This window comes from Eschrichtius robustus, chromosome 1, assembly GCF_028021215.1.
Source record: "Eschrichtius robustus isolate mEscRob2 chromosome 1, mEscRob2.pri, whole genome shotgun sequence".
In the NCBI taxonomy this organism is placed as follows: Eukaryota; Metazoa; Chordata; class Mammalia; order Artiodactyla; family Eschrichtiidae; genus Eschrichtius; species Eschrichtius robustus.
The window spans coordinates 92,516,162-92,538,460 of record NC_090824.1 but is presented as its reverse complement, the minus strand read 5'-3'; positions in this window follow the sequence as shown (position 1 = coordinate 92,538,460).

The window sequence follows — 22,299 nt, the reverse complement described above, 5'->3', positions numbered from 1 at the left end:
GTGATGTCAATGCTACTGGTCCATAGACCACACCTGGAGTAGCAAGGAGCTAAATAAACTCTGCATTGGCTGGTCCATCTGGAGGCAATAAAGCTGTAAATAGCCAGAGCCACTACAAAAAGACTCCCCCTGTCAAGGGAAACAGAGGTTGCTACAACACCTGACACAGCCTGGTTCCAGAAAAATTTGAGTGTCCATGAGAACTGCAAAACCATAGGTTGTAGAAGCTATTGTCATCTAAAAGTGTAAAGTCCAGAGAGGGAAAGTAACTTGGCCAGGATAACGCAGAAAGTAAATAGCAGAACTGAGGTCCAAACTCAGGACACTTGATTCCTCAGTCCTGTATCCTGTTCAGTATACTGAGTGCTTGGGAGAGATGTTGAAGGCTCCAGCACACTAGGAAAGTAGCCATCAAGCAGGACACAATCAACATGAGCAGGACCCAGCCAAGCACTTTGATGCAGAAGTGGCTGGAGCAGCTCCCCTTCAAAAGGGATCCCAGCCAAAAGTCGCTGATGAGAAGGACAATGCAAAACTGGTCACTTCAGTCCAAGGTTGATGAATGTGTGTTGGGCTCCTGAATGAACTTAACCTTGCCCCAAGAGGGAAAATGTGCACTGTAGAACTCTGGACTATTCTAATGTCTTTAATCACCTTGATTCTTAATACTCCCAGCACCCAGCATAGTGTTTGACACATCAGAATTCACTGGCTATCTCACTGGATAGCTGTTAAATAAAGCCTAACCAGAGAAAGTCTTGGCTTCCTTTACTTTACATAACAGTGTATCTATCTATGTTGTGGCCAACCTCCTTCCTATAGGGTGGTATGATACCAGCTTCTGCCTGGCCACCCACTGTAGAAAGTTCCTCAAGTTTCTGGTGGGGACTGGATCTGGTAGAAGTGTGATAGAGTGCATGATTCCCCAAGCCCGTCACACATGTGCATCTAAGATACAAGGGTTATAGGCATAAACACAGTAGTATTTATTCTCACTAGAGAACCAGGAAGAAGTCAACTGCTTAAGTTGTAGGCAGCTGAGGGACTGGAAAAGGTGACCTCACTGGTTCTCCAGCCAGCAGAATTGTTTGCCAAAGAGAACGTTGAAACATAAGTCATTATTACCTAAAGGTCAAGAGCACAGGCATTCATTTGCAGCAACACGGAGGGACCTAGAGATTATCATACTAAGTGAAGTAAGTCAGAAAAAGAAAGACAAATACCATATGATATCACGTATATGTGGAATCTAAAATATGCCACAAATGAACCTATCTACGAAAAAGAAACAGAATCACAGACATAGAGAACAGACTTGTGGTTGCCAAGGGGGAGGGGTGTGGGGGAGGGAAGGACTGGGAGTTTGGGGTTAGTAGATGCAAACTATTACGTATAGAATGGATAAACAACAAGGTCCCACTATATAACACAGGGAACTATATTCAATATCCTGTGATAAACCATAATGGAAAATATAAAAAAGAATTATATATATGTATAACCGAGTCACTTTGCTGTACAGCAGTAATTACACAACACTGTAAATCAACTATACTTCAATTTTAAAAAAAGAAAGAAAAGAAAAGAAAAAAAGAGTACAGGCTTTGGGCACAGAAAAATTTGCGTTTGAGTGTCATCTCTACCAATTACTCATCACTTTGGGCAAGTAACTTAATCTTACTAAGCTGAGTCTTTCTTTCTCAGATGTAAAATGGAGAAAATAAGTAACTTCCTATGAGGATTGCTACAAGGAATAAGTGAAATAATTGTGTAAAGCACCTAACACAGTGTCTAGGACACTGCAGATGTTAAATAATAATAGTGCAGCAACAGCACCAATGGAGAAAGCCTTCAATGCCAGCTGTGGCTCTGTGACTAATTCTAGAAACAAGGATTATGGCCACCATCTATAGTTCAGATTGCTTTTTTTGCTAGAGAATGCATGAACTGAAAAAGTACCTTCTTATTTTTTTGTTTTCCATTTTTTAAAGACAAGATTTACTATTTCATTCTAATTGTCTCAATTATATTTTGTTTTTCCTCCACTACTATGTATGAAGTGGGGAAGTGATAGATTTACTGAATAGGCGAGGGATAGCAAATTTCTTCCATCTCAAATCAATGCCAGTTGACTGGGGGTGGCTGCCTGGACCACTGTATTAAGAAGGATGTTGATACTAAATCCAAGCTGAGTGAAAAAGAGAGCTATGATTGGTTAGCAGTATCTTCAATGAGCATTTGTCACACTTCATTTTAATTCATAGATGGAAGAATGGTGAATAATAACAGCTAGGTAAGATCACAATGGAACCAGGGGGATGGACAACAATGGTAGATTGTAAGGGGAGAGATTAATGAACACTCTTACACTGACCCTGAGACATCTTTTGATACAGTCACTGTGTGTCTGTGCCAATTTTCCCTCCCATCCTTTCTCCACCCTTCTGCACCCATCTCTCTGCCTGGAGGCTAACATGTATGCAGTATATAAACAGGGCTGTGTGCCCTCTGGCTCCAGTTGGTTTGGCCAATGGAGAGCTGCAGTAGGAGATATGAGTGAGGAAAAGTGAGAGCAAGGTCATTATTTCCCTGGATCTCTCTCTGCAGAGTCACTTGTCTGGCTATGGCCCTCAGTTAGAAGTCATTGATCCTCTCAATGCCCGTGACTCTATGCAATTCTCTCTTCTTCCAGGTTCCAAAAATCATCCTCTCTTCCCATCCCTTTTGGACAAAAGGTGATAACAGCTCCAAAGCCACAAGCTCTTGGGTACTGCACTATTCTTGGTGGTTCTTCTCACCCACAATTTTAGTCTCTTTATAAATGAACCTCATCAAACTATATTATTTTGAAAGGATCACCCATTCCCCCTTGCTACCCTTGGGTTTCCTCTATCTTGTAAGTGAAGTGAGCATCCAAGGCATGCACGTGATAGAACACGTTAGGCAGGGCATCTTTGTACAGCTAGGGAGAAGGGGTGTGTCTGGCAGCCAGAGATGAGATGGACTGAGAAAGCAATACAGATACCTGCCATGCCCACTTCTCATCTATCTTCAATTGCCCACCTATGATGTGGACTTTGCTCTGAAGTGTAGTGTCAACCGATTGAGCAGAGGTAGGTTCAACCATTAACACTTTCTCATTTGACCTGGTGGGACAAGATGTCCCGGACAATTTTGTTTCCCTTACTGGGAGATTAAAACTCAAAAATGTGTCATCTGGATGCCAATGAAACGGAGAGGTACAGACATGCAGATGGTGGCTGAGTCAGGTTATCAGCAGAGAATCTGACTGAGGACAATGCCCTGCCCTTCTAGTCACCTGCCTTTCCCACCAAGCCCTCCCTTCCTGGGGCCAAGTTGTATAATTCTTCTTAGGTCTCTACATATGAAAAAATAAATGCATCTCTGGTCCTATTCAAAAAGAAAATACTAATACCTCGTTGTTTACCACTGACTGCCTCAGTGATATAAGAACCCACACTTCAATATAAGCAGTGCAGATAGAAGCAGGAGAGAAGTAAGCCTGTGAATGTGACCTCTCCACCCTCAAGGTAAGGGTACTTGTCCTTGAGTATCTCATCCAGTGATCTTGTGAATCAATCACACCAGAAAACCCCCATCTGGACTAAGGTGGTCCCACTTCTTGGTAGAAGAGAGACCCCTCAGAAGCATTAAGCCTCCTCCCAGTGTCCAGCATCCAGAGATAAGCTCTCCATAGTGAGCACAGGCGAGGTAAAGAACTACAGCTCTGACCCTCTCCTGTAGAAAAGATGACAATAAAGCATAAATAATAAAGAGATAAAGAGAAAAGGTAAGGCAGTATACCTCTGAGAAAGCAGACTGTGAGAGAGCAATCAAAACCCTATTTAGGAGATTAAAAGGGAGAGGAATTAGGGCCAAGGAGGGCTGCAGGCCTCTGCCCCTTAAGCTGGGAGGACAGTAAAACTCACCCCAATTCTACTTAAGGAAGATTCTTTTCAAGCTTCTCCAGCTCTTCAATTCACTATCTTCAATAGCCTTTCCATCTCTCAAGGTCCAGATCAAATGCCTTCTCTTCTCTGGAGGCCTCCCTGACCCTAAGCCTTCCCACTTCCAGTCAAAATTAACTGTTTTTTTCTCTACACTCTTAATGCATGCTAACCCTCCCGTTAGCACTCTCTACTTTGTAAGCTGTGAACACGTTTGCCTCCCCAAATGATTTGTGAGCTTGCTAATGTCAGGGATCTGTCTTAGTGATTTCTAAATAAAAATAGTCTCTAGATCATAGTGAAAGAGTATTAAATGTCCACTGAGTTTGACAATAACAGATTTTTACTATCAATTAGAAATTGGACAATCCCTCTCCCCCACCAACTCTCACGTTTTTCCAGGGATGTCATTCGTAAGAAAGTAAGGGGATCTCCAATGCATGTAGAGCTCTTTCACCTTGTCTTAGACTGGGTTCCCCCAAAAAGTGGAGCCTGAGACAAGGACTTCTGGGAATGTGGGTGGAGGGGCTGGGAAGAGTGAAACAGGGAAGGAGGAAAAGCCAAAATAAAGTGTGTTATCAAGCTAGTCCCCTCTTGGGCAACTGGGGTCCTTTCCTACTGGGGACACTCTGAAGAGCCATGTAAGAAGTATTTCAGAATTGTCCCCACAAGGGAAAGAAGATGAGAGAAATTATCCATATGCTCCCATTACCCATTGGTCAAAGGTTATCTATGGGGTCCTACCCTCCTCATACTTTTGAGTATATGGCTGTGTCAGAATGACTGAGCAGATTTCTGCAGGTGTCCCAGGTGAAGGTAGCAGAGATACCCCAGGACAGAAAGCAATTGATAAATGATGCAATTGAGGTGAGGTGCGATCAGGTTACACCTGAGCACAGCTGGTTGCCATAGAAACACCTAGAGTAGAAAGGTGAGCCAAAAGGATGTGAGGCGGGGGCACACACCTTATCATAATTTTTATTGGCCCTTTGTGATTTCTACTCACCTAAGAGAATAAATCTCACTAATCTTAGCATTAGTCATTGATATATCGCTAGCAAAAAGAAAGTGTTGGGTAATATAACTAGAATTTTCCCAGGTTCACCAGGCTGTGGGTACAAAGCCATGACAAATACCCAGATTTTAATGTCTCTAACCCTCTAGCTTCTAACCAGCTCTGGCTTCTAGCTCTAGTTCTCAAGCTTCTGCAGGCTTCTCCCAGCTCTATCTCTGAGCGTCCTGAGGGCACCTCACACATACTTAGAAAACAATCCGTCGGCAGTGGTCACCACCTGACACCAGCCATATTTTTCCTCTCTTGCTCCAGACCCCCTTTGTAGTTCCTTCCACAAGCAGCTCCCCACCACCTCGGCCGCCCATACCCACCATGAGACCACACTGAGGGTGTAACCTTCCTTGCTTCCAAAGTCACCACACCCTCCTGATGACACATTGCTTCCCATTCTCCTTGTGCCAGAGCCACGTTGCAGCTCCTACAGAAATGGAAAGATGCTCCTTTCCCTCCAGGTCACACTCAGAGCCAGGAGGGTGTAAGAAGCGCTATCTCAGACCCAGTGGCTCTGTCACTGAGGACTGCTCCCTCCGCCTCAGCTCCAGTCAAAGGTGTGATCCCCCTCTCTCCCTCGTCCTCTGTCTGCCCACGTTCACCACCACCAACAACACAGCTCACACAAAATGGCCTCCTTCCTCCTTCAGCCAAAATGAGACTCCCTTATGCAAAAAAGAAAATAAAACTCAAAAGAGCCAGCAGCTTGCAGCCCATCCTGGCAGTACACAGGACACGCCCAGGCAGGTCTGAACTCCAGCGGTGCCCACAGCCTGGGCACGGGCCATATCCTCCCTATCACGGCAGCAATTAGAGATCTTCTATATACCAGTGATTATGTGCATTGAGGCTTAGAGTCACCAGGATGTAAACAGTTTGGCACCAAAAACTCCCAAGGGTTTCGTGGGGTATTTTTCCTATTGCTCTGAAATGAAATCTCAGCAGATATCCTAAATAGCTCTTTATCCTGGCATTCTCTCACATCACTTCACTTTAAAGAGAAATGGTTTTTTGGTTGACAAAGGTACCCAACCTCCAAGTGACCTATCCTCCAAGATCTATGTGGTATGAGTAACTCTGGGGCACAGCAAGTTTCACTGGATATATTTATAAATGACAAAGTTCCCTAAAAGTGAGCTTAACAGACATGCAACAGCAGTCCTTAATTTTGCCTATAGAAAAAAAAAATGTGTTCACAACATGTTGCAGCTTGGTCCAGCTATCTGAAGAACAATGGCTGGTGAAAGCCAAGAGCAAAAGAAAATGGCAATAAAATAAGATGGCATGTTGACAGCTGAGATCTAGTGTGACATCTGTAGGTGGTTCTGTGGCTCCAGGATTAGATTGTTCTCACTTCAAAAGAGCCATTCATGAACTCTGTCAGTCAGCAACTCAGTCATACATACATAAAACTCTTTTCCCCATGCCCTGCTCAAAAAAAAAAAAACCTTAAAGGTGATGCTAAGACACAGGGAACTATATTCCATATGCTGTGATAAACCATAATGGAAAAGAATATTAGAAAAGAATGTAAATATGTGTATAACAGAATCACTTTGCTGTACAGCAGAAATTAACACAACACTGTAAATCAACTATACTTCAATTAAAAAATTTTTTTAAACATGGTGCTGAGAAAATAATGTATAGACCATATGCATTCCATTAGTGAAAGGCAGCATTTTTCTCCTTGACTAACTTACAAACTGAGCTGAATTTTTATCCAACCTTTGCCTTGTCTCACTTTTATAAAAGGAATTCAATTTGTTATTCTTTTCGGACTCCAAATAAAAAAGTAACCTCAAAGTCGAACAGAAAATGAAAGCTCTGGTTCAGACATTATTTTGTTTTCTTCTCCCTCCAGCACTTGCTGGAGGAGCTTATGCTGATGCATCTGTAAATTGAATATATATTTTTATGAGAAGGTAAGTAGCCAGGAACAAAGGGACACAAACCAAAGTTCCCTGGTGCTCTCTTCCAAGTGACCTCCAGCTGACTGTGCAAATGACATGTTTAAAAGGAAGAGGATTTGGTCTCCATGGAAGCTCAGTTTGTGGGCTCTGCTTTGGCAGATTGACAGCTGTGCTAAATGATGTTGAAATTACATGTAATACATTTTAGATTATGACTATTGTCCAGGAAGGACTGAAGAGCCCCGTGCAGTAAGAGGGGGCTCAGTTTGGTTATCTTCGTAAGGTTCATTCCAGCGTAAAAAGGCATGGGTTCTTCTTATTATAAATTGGACTTTTTTTTTGTTGGGGGAGGTGGGAAGTACCAAAGTGGTTTCACTAATTAGAAGCCATAGGCCCAGAATAACCACTGCAGCTCTTTCCTAGAGTGAAACATACCATGCTCAATACATTTCTAGACACAACTCTACCTCAATTTAAAGCTAGAAATAGGGACCTCCCTGGCGGTCCAGTGGTTAGGACTCTGCACTTCCATCGCAGGGGGTCCAGGTTCGGTCCCCAGTCGGGGAACGAAGATCCCGCAAGTCACGCAGTGCGGCCAAAAATAAAATAAAATAAAGCTAGAAATAAATGAAATGGTCTATTTTTCAATGTCATAATAGTAAATTAGAGTAAAATTAGCCCAAATTGGCATTTGGAATTTAACTCTTTGTAGGACTCGTGGGCTGCTGACCTCCTCCGGATATTTATTTATTGATAAGCATGATTTTCTGTTTTATTTTGTTTGTGTAAGTGAGGTTTGTGTGAGGAAGTCCAGGAGAGAGATGCAGGTGTCAACCCCCAAGGAAATGAAACAGATGAACAGGAACAGACTTGAATCTGAGCACAGTTGAAATGGGCCCCAAAGACTCCCGGAAAAGATGTGGGCTGGAGGAGGGCTCTGAGGAGGGGCTGAATGGCTGCATAAGGAGGTAGAAGTGTAATAACTGGAAAATGTGGATGTTTAAAGCTACCATACCTATTCCCAAAGACTGGAAACAGGAGGACACAAATGACCCTAAGTACCTGGGTTTAAATGGCGTTCCCTTTGTCATAGTACACAGTGACATGGGTCACACCCTACCTTTTTCCTTTTAGAGCAAAGTTGATGTTAATAATTAACATCCCTGCTCAAATGACTTGAATCTCTTTGCAAGGAAGAAAAAAAAAAAAAGCAGTTTATGAAGCCACTGGACAGAGAAGTAGGAAGGGAACCAAAGCAGAAACTAAGTAAGAAAGATACTTTATACCTCACCAAGATATGAAAGAACGTTTCGTGTTTATCTCCTCCAGCAAACTATCACCACCAGCCCCAAAATGAAGCACCAGCCATACAGAGACTAGCTCCTCCTCTGAACTAAGCCAACAAGTTTAGAGAAGTATGTGTATTGCTTCTAAAAAGACATTTCAGGAACTGTGGTCTGAAGCTCATTGAGAGCCGAGGGAGACTGCCTGTGACGCAGTCTAGTCACACCCACGTGTGTGGCCCGGGACCAGCAATCTCAGCATCACGTGGGAGCTTATTCCAACTGCACAGTCTTAGCTCCACCCAAGACCTACTACACTGGCCTTTTTACAAGATCCCAGGTGATTTGTATACACATCATAATTCACAGCCAGCTCAGATGATGAGTCCTCACTCTTTAAACGTATTGGGAAAGACGAAAAGAACTTAAAAAGAATTCTGAAGATAGTGAAAAGTGGTATCTCACCATTTCTTTCTTGCCTCTCCCACTAAGAAAGAAGCTTCGCAAAGTGCAAAAGAGCACATTTTGTGTAACAAAGAAAGCGAAATAAGAAGCATACATATATCTGTTGGTATTTACAAAAAGAAACACAGGACATTTAAAGCCAAAAACAACAAATCTTGTTACCTACAAGGTGTGAGGGGAGAGAACAGGGTAGAAGGGATAAAAATGGGAGTGACATCTCTCTGAGTGCACCCGTTGGTATGTTTCTGACTTATGGGAGCATGTTAATATGCTGCATATTCAAAAAATGAAATGAAATCAACAATTATGAGAAGAGGAAAGAAAAACCTAAACCCAAACCAAAACAAATGAACTAATTGTATTTCAAGTGAATTCCATCTCCATAGTGAAGGAGATAAAAACAAAACAAAGAACTAATCCAAATAATTTAAAGGCATAGTGTTTGACTGTACATCCGCCGCCTTGGGTAAGATTGAGTGATGACTAGAGCTGCAAATGAATCCTGAACGCTTTTAATATTGATACATTTGTTTCTTGTACAGGTATTGGTGCAGCAATTCTGTAACTATTTTAAATTAATTACAGGATTGAACAAATGAAGAAATGTATTGGTGTTGTTGGGAACCAAGGGCCAGTGCCTGCTTGAGACACACACCAACAGCCACAGGGCAGTAGCTGTTCCCCTGAGCCTAACAAGAGTTATGGTTTACATGGGAATCAAGACAGAATAAGAGACAGGCAGAGGGAGCTCCCGCTACACCCACAGAGGAGAAGGCAATGTGAAGACAGAAGCAGAGATTGGAGTAATGCAGCCACAGGCGAAAAAACGCCTGAAGCCACCACAAGCTGGAAGAGACAAGGAACAGATTCTCTCCTAGAACTTCCAGAGGGAGTCTGGTTCTACCAACACCTTGATTTCAGACTTCCAGCCTCTAGAACTGTGAGAGAATAAGTTTCTGATGCTTGAAAGCCACCAAATTTGTAGTAATTTGTTACAGCATCCCTAGAAAAGCTGCCAAGTAGATGTATTATTATCTCCACTTTCCAGGTAAGGAAATAGAGGCATGAAGAGTTCAAGTAACTTGCTCAAGTCCCAGAACATAAATAGTGGAGAAAGTATGCTAACCCAGGAAATGCAATTCTAAAGACAGCCCTTTACAACCTATTTCAGACTCTTTCTGCCAAGTAGTCATTAAAGATGACTAACTATATAGAACAGATATCTTTCCATATCAGAATGATTATGCAGAAAACCAAGTTACAAACTCTACGTAGGGATACTTCGGTATGTGAACACAGAGACTCACCTCAGTAAAAGCTCATAGAAATGCTGGATAAAGAACTAAAAGAAATAGATACTTAGCAGAGCTCAAAAGAAAGGAAAATCTCTAAGAGCCAGAAATGAAGGAGGAACATAAAGCCAAAGTGATAAACTTATGAGCAAGGACCGGGGCTTAACATCCATAACGGAGCAAGAAGCTTCGTCTTGGAATGTACAATGCAGGAAGTAAGAATTGAACACCCTCTCCCTCCTCCTACCCCTGTATAAAGCCAGGACTCTTGAATGTCTATCAGTATAGTGGGGGCTAGAGATGAGCTTCACTCATCAGCTCAGAGGAAAGATCTCCCACTAGAAACAGCAGGCCTAGGCCTTTTCCACACATGTACGTGGAGACTAAATTCATACAACTCACATGGTGTGGGAAACTCCAGCCAAGAAATTAATGTAAAAATGGGACCCAAATAAGTGAAATCCTTGGGGCTTCCAGCAAAAGCAAACACAAAACCGTTTAGAAGCAAGCCTTCTAGGGACTTCCCTGGTGGTCCAGTGGTTAAGACTCCACGCTCCCAACACAGGGGGCCTGGGTTCAATCCCTGGTCAAGGAGCTAGATCCTGCATGCCACAATTAAGAGCCTGCATGCCGCAACTAAAAAGATCCCACATGAGGCAGCTAAGATCCCGTGTGCCACAACTAAGACCCGGCACAGCCAAATAAATAAATATATAAAAAAAAAAAAAAGCCTTCTAAACCCCCAAACATACAGAACATTCTAAGGCACACAAATACGCAAGCAAATATATTCTGGCTGAAAATGAGCTCACAATTAAAAATTACAAAATACAGTCATTGCAAAAAATTAAATTTTCATTGTCAATAGTAGAACAAGCTGAAAGAGACTATGAAATAATTATGTTTCAAATGATAAAATAAAAAGACTAGAAAGCCTAAGGAAAGAACCCTAAGGCACTGTGTAAAAAGAACTGGCAGACCTGAAAATGACCAAACAAAACTTCTAGATGTGAAAACATAAAATTCAGCAAATGAAAGAGATTAAAGATGACTGATGAGAACATAGATGTAAGGACATCATCCCAAATGTAGCAAGGAGAGATAAAGAGATGGATAAGAAAGAGGGTAAGAGAGATGAGAAGATTAAAAATACATCTCACTGGAATTCTAGAAGGGGAGGAATTAGAGAATTAGGTAGAAGCAATAATCAAAATACAATGACTGAGAAACTGTGAGAACTGATGAATGATGTGGGTATCGGTCAGGATCCAGGCAGAAAGCCCTTGGAGCTTCTGATGGGGCCTCTCATGGACAGAACTCTACTGGAAGCCAAAGGGCCAGGGAGGATGCAATCCACCCATTAGCCTTCCCAGATCAGGACCTTCAGGTGAAGGAGTGGTAATAGCTCCCCACTGTAGCCCCAGGGGACTTTATCAGTTTTCCTGAACCCTGCCCCACTTTTGAAAATAGACCCTAGGCAGTGTAAATAGGCAGTGTACTACTGCTTCCTGCCAGAACTTTGACAGCCTGATAGAGGTGTGTGTGTGTGTGTGTGTGTGTTATTTATATAAGTAGAGAAAAAGACACACGGGGGTGGAGGAGGGTCTACAAGTAAATATACCAAAATGTTACCATTTTGGTGATTTGTGGGGTTTTTTTCTTTTTTAGTTACTACATTTTCTAATTCTTCTACAGTGAACATGGAGTACAATGATGCAAAACATCCATCTTTTAATCAGGCTAAGTGTTCATAGAAAATCTGGATTCTTAATCAATTCATTCCCCACTAGACTGACATCAGCCCTAACCCAGACTCCCTGCCTGATATCACAGCTAGAGACACAAACCAGTGATGTAGCTGGAAAAAAGAAGAAAAAAAAAAATGAAAAATTGAGCAGTGGTTTGTAAATAGTGAATTTCTCATAGATAAGATTACACATAGCCTTGCTTAAACTCAGTAAAATATAGTATCCCAAACAGGGCATGGCCAGGTTGTGAAGCTGGCATCCAGGCCTGTGAAAGACAACAAGAAATCCTATGAAACATAAGTTGTATCTTAAAAAAAGCTGCATCTTAGGTTTCATAGACGTAAGAATAAATTTTGTATTTTAAAAGACAACAGCTAAAGTCTGACTATCTTGAATGCTCCACGAAATAGGGAGTTAAGACTTTACCTTGGCCAAAATTGAATTTTGAAGCTATATGTATAAATGCTTTCTAGGTTTGTTTATTAATCTACCCACATAGCTAATCATTGTTTGAAATTCAACTATCTGTACTGTGAGGCTTGGGGTGAAATCTGGCTTTTGATAGATTTCAGGTAGGTCCTCATTTCAGCTCTTGCTTCCTGGAATGTGACACAGTCCTTAGCCAACTGCAGTACCGGAAACTGGCTTGGATTCAGAGGAAAGAGCGCCACCTACTGCAATAACACTCAACTCTAACAGTTCACTGGGCATTTTCCCCAAAGGCCTTCCACTTGGTCATTCCAGCTCAGACTAGCTCGTGAGAATTAACAAGATTTCAGCTGGGGGTTGGAGGGAAGGGAACCGAAAGCCACAGACCAACACTTAACTATATTAAAAATCCCCAAGTCTTTGGTGAGAACTATTTGTTATTAACATTGTAATGCTATTAGGCAGGGATAATGATTGATGGAAGTCATTTTACTAGGCAGTCAGATACAAGTGTCAATTTTTTGGAGTTTATATGAGAAATGACATCATCAGCCCAATTCTCCGCTGAGGAGTGCAGAAGGATATAAAACCAGTAGATCCAGCTATAAGCTTTTTGGTCCTTAACAGTAACCACTATTTCCTGACACCCCTACCTACACCCCTGGAGAGAATACCTAAATCCTACTTTCATCCTCTATCTAAGATAGAAACTCATGTTCAGGTGAAAGAGACAGGAGGAGGCATTGTAACTACACCTCGGTGATCCTATACTCTGCAAAAAGTAGACTTTTGTACATCTCAAGCAGGGCAGAATAACAGGCTTAAGCTTAGAGAGCAGGCAAGCAATGGGACTTGGTGGCTCAGGCAGAATCACAAAAGAATCCACCTATCATTGACAGAAAGCTTCACAAGAGACCTGCAGTCAGTCCCCTATGAGATGAATTGCAAATGCAGCTGTCTTTGGGTTATGACTCAAACCCTGACTGGCATGCAAATGCCCGTGTACCCCCTCCAGCTCTAATTCTATGGCAACTTACACCCACATTAAACTATGTGATAAAACACAGCTCCGAGCAGCATCAAAACCAGAGTCCCCTGAAATGCAAATCAAAACCACAATGATATATCATCTCACACCTGTTAGGTTGTCTATTATCAAAAAGACAAGAGATAACAAATGCTGGCATGAATGTACAGAAAAGGGAACCCTTGTGCACTGCTGGTGGGAATGTAAATTGGTGCAGCCACTATGGAAAAACAGTATGGAGGTTCCTCAAAAAATTGAAACTAGAATACCATATAATCCAGAAATTCCACTTCTGGGCATATATCCAGAGAAGATGAAATCACTATCTCAAAGAGATATCTGCACTCCCATATTCATTGCATCATTATTCAAAATAGCCAAGATATGGAAACAACTAAGGGTCCCTCGACAGATGAATAGATTTTAAAATGTGGTATGTATACACAATGGAATATTATTCAGCCTTTAAAAAAGGAGGAAATCCTGCCATTTGCAACAGGATGGATGAACCTGGAGGGCACTATATTGAGTGAAACGTCAGACAGAAAAAGACAGATATTGTATGGCATCACTTATATATGGACACTTTTTTTAAAAAAAAAGTCAAACTCATAGAGACAGGGAGTAGAATGTGATTGCCAGGAGATGGGGTGGGATGCGGGTGTGGAGGAAGTGGGGAGAGGTTGGTCAAAGGGTACAAAGTTTCATTTATAAGTTGCATAAGTTCTGAGGATGGTGTCACAGCATGGTGACATAGTTAATAATACTGTGTTGTATACTTGAAATTTGCTAAGAGAGTAGATCTTAAGCATTCACTCACACACACACAACAATGTTGTGAGGAAAAGGATGTGCAAACTTGATTGTGGGAATCTTTTCACAGTGTATGCATATGTCAAATCATCATGCTGTACAATTTAAATATATAACAATTTTATTTGTCAATTATACCTCAGTAAAGCTAGAGGAAAAAACAGAGATCCCCAGCCTTTCTTCCTGCTTGATGAATTCTTACCCCATCATCCAAAAGGCTAGAGGAGTGTCTTCTTCAACAGCTGTGCCCTTAGGTCTATGACGTTTCCCTGGTGGTGTGACTTATCTCATCAGATACTCTTTATTACAGAACTGAAAATTCAGGGTTTGGGGAAAAAATATCTCGGTGCCTCCACAAAAGAAGTTAATGTATTCAATATATAGCAAGCAAATATAGGAATGCCACATTCCACACTTTTCATTGCTTTCTATTTCATTCTTCCTGCCCAGTTAAGAGTCACCTCACCACTGCTATTTTCACCCGTTCATTTGCTGGGTTTTCCAGCCATCTGTGTTGAATTCTACCATCTGGCTGTCTTAATGCAATGACCTAGTAGCTGGGTTTTGAACAGAGTGAGTGAGGTACTCTCTATTTCAGCAAAGTTTTAGTCCTATGAATTGGCAGTATGCTTGCAACTCTTTTTAACTCATCTTTGATAGTTTTACCCAAGGATTAGACTTTGAAGAGTCTGTCACAAATATTCAATGAATCACCAGCTTGGCTCAGGGCCACTTACTACCTTTCCATTCCACATCAGGACCATTAGAGAGAGAATCACACATACACTTTTGTGGGGTGAGAGGGGCAGCACAAAATCAAAAGCCTCTAATTTCTGGGGTGCTTTGCAATCCTCCGACGAGTCCCATTCCCATTCCTCACTTTAGCAATTTCTAAACTTCATCTCCCTTCTTAGGTACCCTGTCTCACCATCTCCCCTCTTTCTGCACAGAGAGAAAAATGGGGCCATGAAGAATCAGCTCCTTTCATTTCCTGCTCTCTGATCTCCACCTCCTTGCCTCCATTCCTAACCACACTTCTGTTCCTGTCAGCTGTTCCTCCTCTTGTCCAGAACACACCCACCCCAACCTTTCCCACTTCTTCACTGATCTTACCCTGTCAGGGAAGGAAGGAAGGAAGGATGGAAGGATGGAAAGGAGGGATGGAGGGAGGGGGGAGAGAAGGGGGAATGAGGGGGGAAAGGGAGATGAAATGCAAAGGGTAGGGAAGGGAAGGGAAGGCAAGGCAAGGGAAGGGAAGGGGAAACTGCCTCAAGAGAATAACCCTCTGATTTTCACTCAGTCTCTTTCCTCACCACCCTCCCCCAAGACTCCTATCCACAGGATTGTGCGCTTTATTTGTTTCTCCATTTTCTCATCAATTTTTCTTTTTTTTTTTTTTGAACATCTTTATTGGAGTATAATTGCTTTACAGTGTTGTGCTAGTTTCTGCTGTACAAAGTGAATCAGCTGTATGCATACGTATATCTCCATATCCCCCCTACCTTGCGTCTCCCCCTCCCACCTTGCATCTCCCTCCCACCCTCCCTCTCCCACCCCTCTAGGTGGTCGCAAAGCACCGAGTTGATCTCCCTGTGCCATGCAGCTGCTTCCCACTAGCTAGCTATTTTACATTTGGTAGTATACATATGTCGATGCTACTCTCTCACTTCGTCCCAGCTTACCCTTCCCCCTCCCTGTGTCCTCAAGTCCATTCTCTATATCTGTGTCTTTGTTCCTGTCCTGCCCCTAGGTTCATCTTTTTTTTTTTAGATTCCATATATATGTGTTAGCATATGGTATTTGTTTTTCTCTTTCTGACTTACTTCACTCTGTATGACAGTCTCTAGGTCCATCCACCTCGCTACAAATAACTCAATTTCGTTTCTTCTTATGGCTGAGTAATATTCCATTGTATATATGTGCCACATCTTCTTTATCCATTTATCTGTCGATGGACACTTAGGTTTCTTCCATGTCCTGGCTATTATAAATACAGCTGCAATGAAATTTGTGGTACATGACTCTTTTTGAATTATGGTTTTCTCAGGGTATATGCCCAGTAGTGGGATTGCTGGGTCATATGGTAATTCTGTTTTTAGTTTTTTAAGGAACCTTCATACTGTTCTCCATAGTGGCTGTACCAATTTACATTCCCACCAACAGTGCAAGAGGGTTCCCTTTTTCCACACCCTCTCCAGCATTTATTGTTTCTAGATTTTTTGATGATGGCCATTCTGACGGGTGTGAGGTGATACCTCACTGTAGTTTTGATTTGCATTTCTCTAATGATTAGTGACGTTGAGCATCTTTTCATGTGTTTGTTGGCAATCTGTATATCTTCTTTGGAAAAATGTCTATTTAGGTCTTCAGCCCATTTTTGGATTGGGTTGTTTGTTTTTTTGATACTGAGCTGCTTGTATATTTTGGAGATTAATCTTTTGTCAGTTTCTTCATTGGCAAATATTTTCTCCCATTCTGAGGGTTGTCTTTTCGTCTTGTTTATGGTTTCCTTTGCTGTGCAAAAGCTTTTAAGTTTCATTAGGTCCCATTTGTTTATTTTTGTTTTTATTTCCATTTCTCTAGGAAGTGGGTCAAAAAGGATCTTGCTGTGATTTACATCATAGAGTGTTCTGCCTATGTTTTCCTCTACAAGTTTTATAGTGTCTGGCCTTACATTTAGGTCTTTAATCCATTTTGAGTTTATTTTTGTGTATGGTGTTAGGGAGTGTTCTAATTTCATTCTTTTACATGTAGTTGTCCAGTTTTCCCAGCACCACTTATTGAAGAGGCTGTCTTTTCTCCATTGTATATTCTTGCCTCCTTTATCAAAAATAAGGTGACCATATGTGCATGGGTTTATCTCTGGGCTTTCTATCCTGTTCCATTGATGTATATTTCTGTTTTTGTGCCAGTACCATACTGTCTTGATTACTGTAGCTTTGTAGTATAGTCTGAAGTCAGGGAGCCTGATTCCTCCAGCTCCATTTTTCGTTCTCAAGATTGCTTTGGCTATTCGGGGTCTTTTGTGTTTCCATACAAATTGCAAAATTTTTTGTCCTAGTTCTGTGAAAATGCCAGTGGTAGTTTGATAGGGATTGCACTGAATCTGTAGATTGTTTTGGGTAGTATAGTCATTTTCACAACGTTGATTCTTCCAATCCAAGGACATAGTATATCTCTCCATCTGTTTGTATCATCTTTAATTTCTTTCATCAGTGTCTTATAGTTTTCTGCATACAGGTCTTTTGTCTCCTTAGGTAGGTTTATTCCTAGGTATTTTATTCTTTTTGTTGCAATGGTAAATGGGAGTGTTCTCATCAATTATTCTTTCATCAACTCAATGCAATCCGGATTCAGCCTCCGCCACTTCACTGAACCCTAACTGAGGCATATTTGTGCCATTGTATATGTGACACATCACACATGCCTGGCACATGGTAAAAGCTCAATATTAAACTTATCTGGCCAATCTCCCTCCTAACTGGTAAACTAGCTGGAAGCTTTCCAGTTCTTCCTTTATTGACTTTTTTCCATCAGTAATGCCTCCTTCTCTGGCATCTCCACCATTGGCTTCCAGGTCCCTTATCTCTCCTGGAGTTTCTCCTACCTCTGACAATTCCTTATGCCTCCTTTTCAGGCTCCTATCCCCCATGCCTTAAATCAGGACCACTTTGAGTCCTCATCTCTTAGCTGTATATTCGTGCTGAATGACTCTATCAACTCCCATAAAAGCAACAACTATCTTTATGATCATAAACATAATGTGGTGCAGTGATGACTTTAACAGGTCTATACTTGAGCCCCAGAGCTTTATCATTCTCATTTATTTGATAAATACATAATGAGTTTCTACTATGTGCCAGTTCTATAGCCCTCCCCACTGGGCATCTCCACTGGAATGATCCATAGCCATCTAAACTCAGCATGTCCAAAACTGAAATCGTCTCTCTAAACACACACACACACACAATTATTCCCCCTTCTCTAGTTCCTATTTAAACAATAGATAGCACCCATCCACCAACTAAGCCAAGTGAGAAACTTAGTAACACTCTTAAAGTTGCCTTCCTCCCACCCCCACACCCGAAAGAGTCACCATATCCTGTGGATTCTACCTCCTAAATTCTCTAGAATCACTCCCTTCCTCTCCAGCCCACTGGCCCTGCCTCAGTTCACACTTCCTCCTTTCTCATCTAAGTTACTGCAATAGTCTTTAACTGGCCTCCCATTTTAGTCTCCGTCCCTGTCAAGCCATTCTCCACACTGGCCTTTCTAAAACATAGTTTAATAATAGCATTTCTCTGTCTAAAAAAATTCAGTGGATCTCACTGCCTCAGGATAAAATCCAAACCCATTAAAGTGCCAGTGATCTGGCTCCCACCTAGCTGTCAGTGTCACATCTCAACACCCACTCTCTCATGTGTCCATGCCTGTGGTTTCCCACATTCTCTCGCCCCTCCATGACTCTGTACATGCTGGGGTGTCTACTCAGACCCTCTTCACTCTCTTCCCTGTCTGTTCAGGTTTGCTCACATTTCCAGACTCAGATCAACTGTCATCTCCTCCGGGATATTTTCTCAGCCTTCTCCTCACAACCTCAGTCTGAATTAAGTGCTGCTTTTTTGGGAATCCCAAAGCACTCTGTACTTCCCTCTATCCTATAACCTATCACATTTTTGTAATTAATTATTTACACATTCATATCCTCTACATTTTAAGCTCCATTGAAAGCTCCCCAAGGCCAAGGATATTGATATCCGATATCAACAGTACTTATCACAGTGCCTGAAACATAGTAGGTATTTCAATAAGTGTCTGTCAAATAAATGTTTGTATAGTGAAAGAATTATATTTCCCCAGGCCTCACCAGGGATGGCACCAATGAAGTCATATTAACAATATTAACTCAAGTCCAGTGAATGAATCTAGGCTCTGCCTTTTAATGCTAGACCTCAGACTCTACAAATACACATGAACACAGACACACACGTACACGCAGTGAAATGTGCTCAGGAAAGTGCTGACGTATGATTCATTCAGCCTGCAGGGGGTCTCTGTTACACATGACCTCACCATGGCCTCCAGCAGTCACTGCTGCCACTTTCTGGCACCCCCACTGTTGCCCCAAAGCCTTCATGATGGTGGTCCTTAGCAAAGGAGGAGAGGAGGAGATCAGAGAAAGCCGGTCTCCTCTGCTAAAGGTGCCCTGAAACAATACAGCTCATGCCACAGTTTTATTACATACCTGCGGGTAAACCATCTTTTTAACCACTAATTTGCACACCCCTGCTCTGCATGGGTCCCCAGGTAGGATCAGTAGGGGTGATGTCTGAGAGAAATCTGAGTGATGGACACTGAGCTGACTCAGTCCCTTTTCCTTTCCAACAATTACAGTTCTTTACAGAGGAAGCTCATCTCCCAGGCTCCTCTCTCCCTCTGCCCTGCTCCAGCAGTTCACTGGAGATGGCTGATTCTCACCTACACCAACAGGGACAACTGTCCTCACCATAGCATGCAGCAGACACTGTGCTGGCACTGGGTGTAAACAGTGAAAAGGCAGACATGCCACCATGGAGGCCACAGGGCACTGAGGTGAGAGGTGGGGGTGCTGGAGCTGGACCACCTGGGTTCACAGCCTGGCTCTGCCTGTGTGACCTTGAGCAAGTCACTGTACCTCTCTGTATCTCAGTTTCTCCATCTGTAAACTGGTGATACTGTAGTACCTACTTCATAGGATCGTTATAATGAACAAGTTAACTCATGTTAAACACCACGGCCTGGCACATAGCAAGGACTCTATAAAAGTTATCCACTATTATTATAGTCTGGTGGGAGATAGACAATAAAATAAACAGACAAATAAGCCAAATAGTTACTGATTGTAATAAGCGCCAAGAAGGAAATAAATAAGAAAGCATAACAAAGAATAACAGGAGCCATGAGAGGGCCAGAGAAGACTCTCCAAGGAGGGAGCTTAAGCTGAGCCCTGAAGGTGGAGAAGGAGCCAGCCACACAAATAACCAGGAGAAGAAAATTCCTGGTAGGGGGGACAGAAGAAACAGCAGTGTAGAGTGCCTGAGATGCAGAGGAATTTGGTGAATCCTAACACTGAAAAGGGGCCAGTGAGCTGAGCAGAGTGAGCCAGGCACAGAACAGCGTGGGAGGAGAGAGGGAAGGTCCCATTGGGCAGGGCTGATGGGCCACGGTAGAAAATTTCCATTTCATCCTCTGTTAAATGGAAAGCAACTGGAGGATTTCAAACCAGGGAGTGACATTATCTTATCTATGTGTTTGAAGATAACTCTGACTAATGGACTTAAGGGTAAGCAAGAGTAGAAACAGGAAGATAATTAGGAGGCTACTGTGGTTTTCCAGGATAGAAATGACGGTGGCAGTGGAGATATAATGAATAAATCATATAGAGTGTTATCTGCAAAGAAAATGCAGTGGTCTCTGCAACAGGACAGAACTGGCTGAGGCATTAAAGGTTAAGAGAAGGTGAAGTGACCTCCCTACTATAACCTGAAAGGGAACAGGCCTTTATTTGTAAACATGCTTTTCCGTGGAAGACAAACCATCACTGTTGTCCACAACACAAAGCAATGATTTACTGGGAGGCCACATGAGGAATAGCTCTGGGGTTGGTGGAAATGACTTTGTGCCAGGATAGAGGCATAGACACCTCCCTTTCTTCCTGATCCATTTCCCTGCAACCAGTTCTTTAAGTCATCAAAATTATTTTAATAAATCTTCTAAATAATAAAAAAGCAAACAAAATAAATATTAGCTGTAAAAACCATGAAGGAATTAATTGACATGTATTTTGTTTTTGTTTTTGTTTTTTAAATGTTAGCCACTATTGATTAGCTTTTTCCTCCTAACGACATTTATTCTTTTTAAATTAATTTTATTTTATTTATGGCTGTGTTGGGTCTTCGTTTCTGCGCGAGGGCTTTCTCTAGTTGTGGCAAGCGGGGGCCACTCTTCATCGCGGTGCGCGGGCCTCTCACTATCGCGGCCTCTCTTGTTGCGGAGCACAGGCTCCAGACGCGCAGGCTCAGCAGTTGTGGCTCACGGGCCTAGTTGCTCCGCGGCATGTGGGATCTTCCCAGACCAGGGCTCGAACCCGTGTCCCCTGCACTGGCAGGCAGACTCTCAACCACTGCGCCACCAGGGAAGCCCAATTGACATGTTTTAAGTCATTTATGAAGCAGTAGGTTTATATCTGATACGTTACATGTGCTTTTGTAGTACTTTGTAGGCTCTTCCATAGTAAATAGATACAGCATATTTAGGTATATTTTCTATAAATTGAAATGTAATTTTATTTTAAATGATTATATTGATTTTATAATATATTCTCCTTTGTAAATATTGGTGACCATGTACATGGCTGGCTTTTTTTTTTAAACAATATTTTTTTTTTTTTTGGCTGTGCCACAAGGCTTGCAGGCTCTCAGTTCAACCAGGGATTGAACCCAGACCACAGCAGTGAAAGCCTGGAATCTTAACCACTAGGTCACCAGGGAACTCCCTACATGGTTGTTGTTGTTTTTATATAGTTTTTTTTTTTTTTGGTTGCTTTGGTTCTTTGTTGCTGTGCGCGGGCTTTCTCTAGTTGCGGCGAGTGGGGGCTACTCTTCGTTGTGGTGTGCAGGCTTCTGATTGCGGTGGCTTCTCTTGTTGCAGAGCATGGGCTCTAGGCGTGTGGGCTTCAGTAGTTGTGGCACACGGGCTCAGTAGTTGTGGCTCACAGGCTCTAGTGCACAGGCTCAGTAGTAGTGGCACACAGGCTTAGTTGCTCCGCGGCATGTGGGGTCATCCCAGACCAGGGCTCAAACCCATGTCCCCTGCATTGGCAGGCGGATTCTTTTTTTTTTTTTTTTTTTTTTTAAATTTATTTATTTTTGGCTGTGTTGGGTCTTCGTTTCTGTGCGAGGGCTTCCTCTAGTTGCGGCAAGCGGGGGCCACTCTTCATCGCATTGCGCGGGCCTCTCACTGCCGCGCCCTCTCTTGTTGCGGAGCACAGGCTCCAGACGCGCAGGCTCAGTAGCTGTGGCTCACGGGCCCAGTTACTCCGTGGCATGTGGGATCTTCCCAGACCAGGGCCCGAACCCGTGTCCCCTGCATTGGCAGGCAGACTCTCAACCACTGCGCCACCAGGGAAGCCCTGGCAGGCGGATTCTTAACCACTGTACCACCAGGGAAGTCCCCCTACGTGGTTGTTTTTTATGTTACATTCTTAGTCAAGAATGTAGGCCCAAAGAGGGAAATGAAATTTCCTTCATGAGAGTT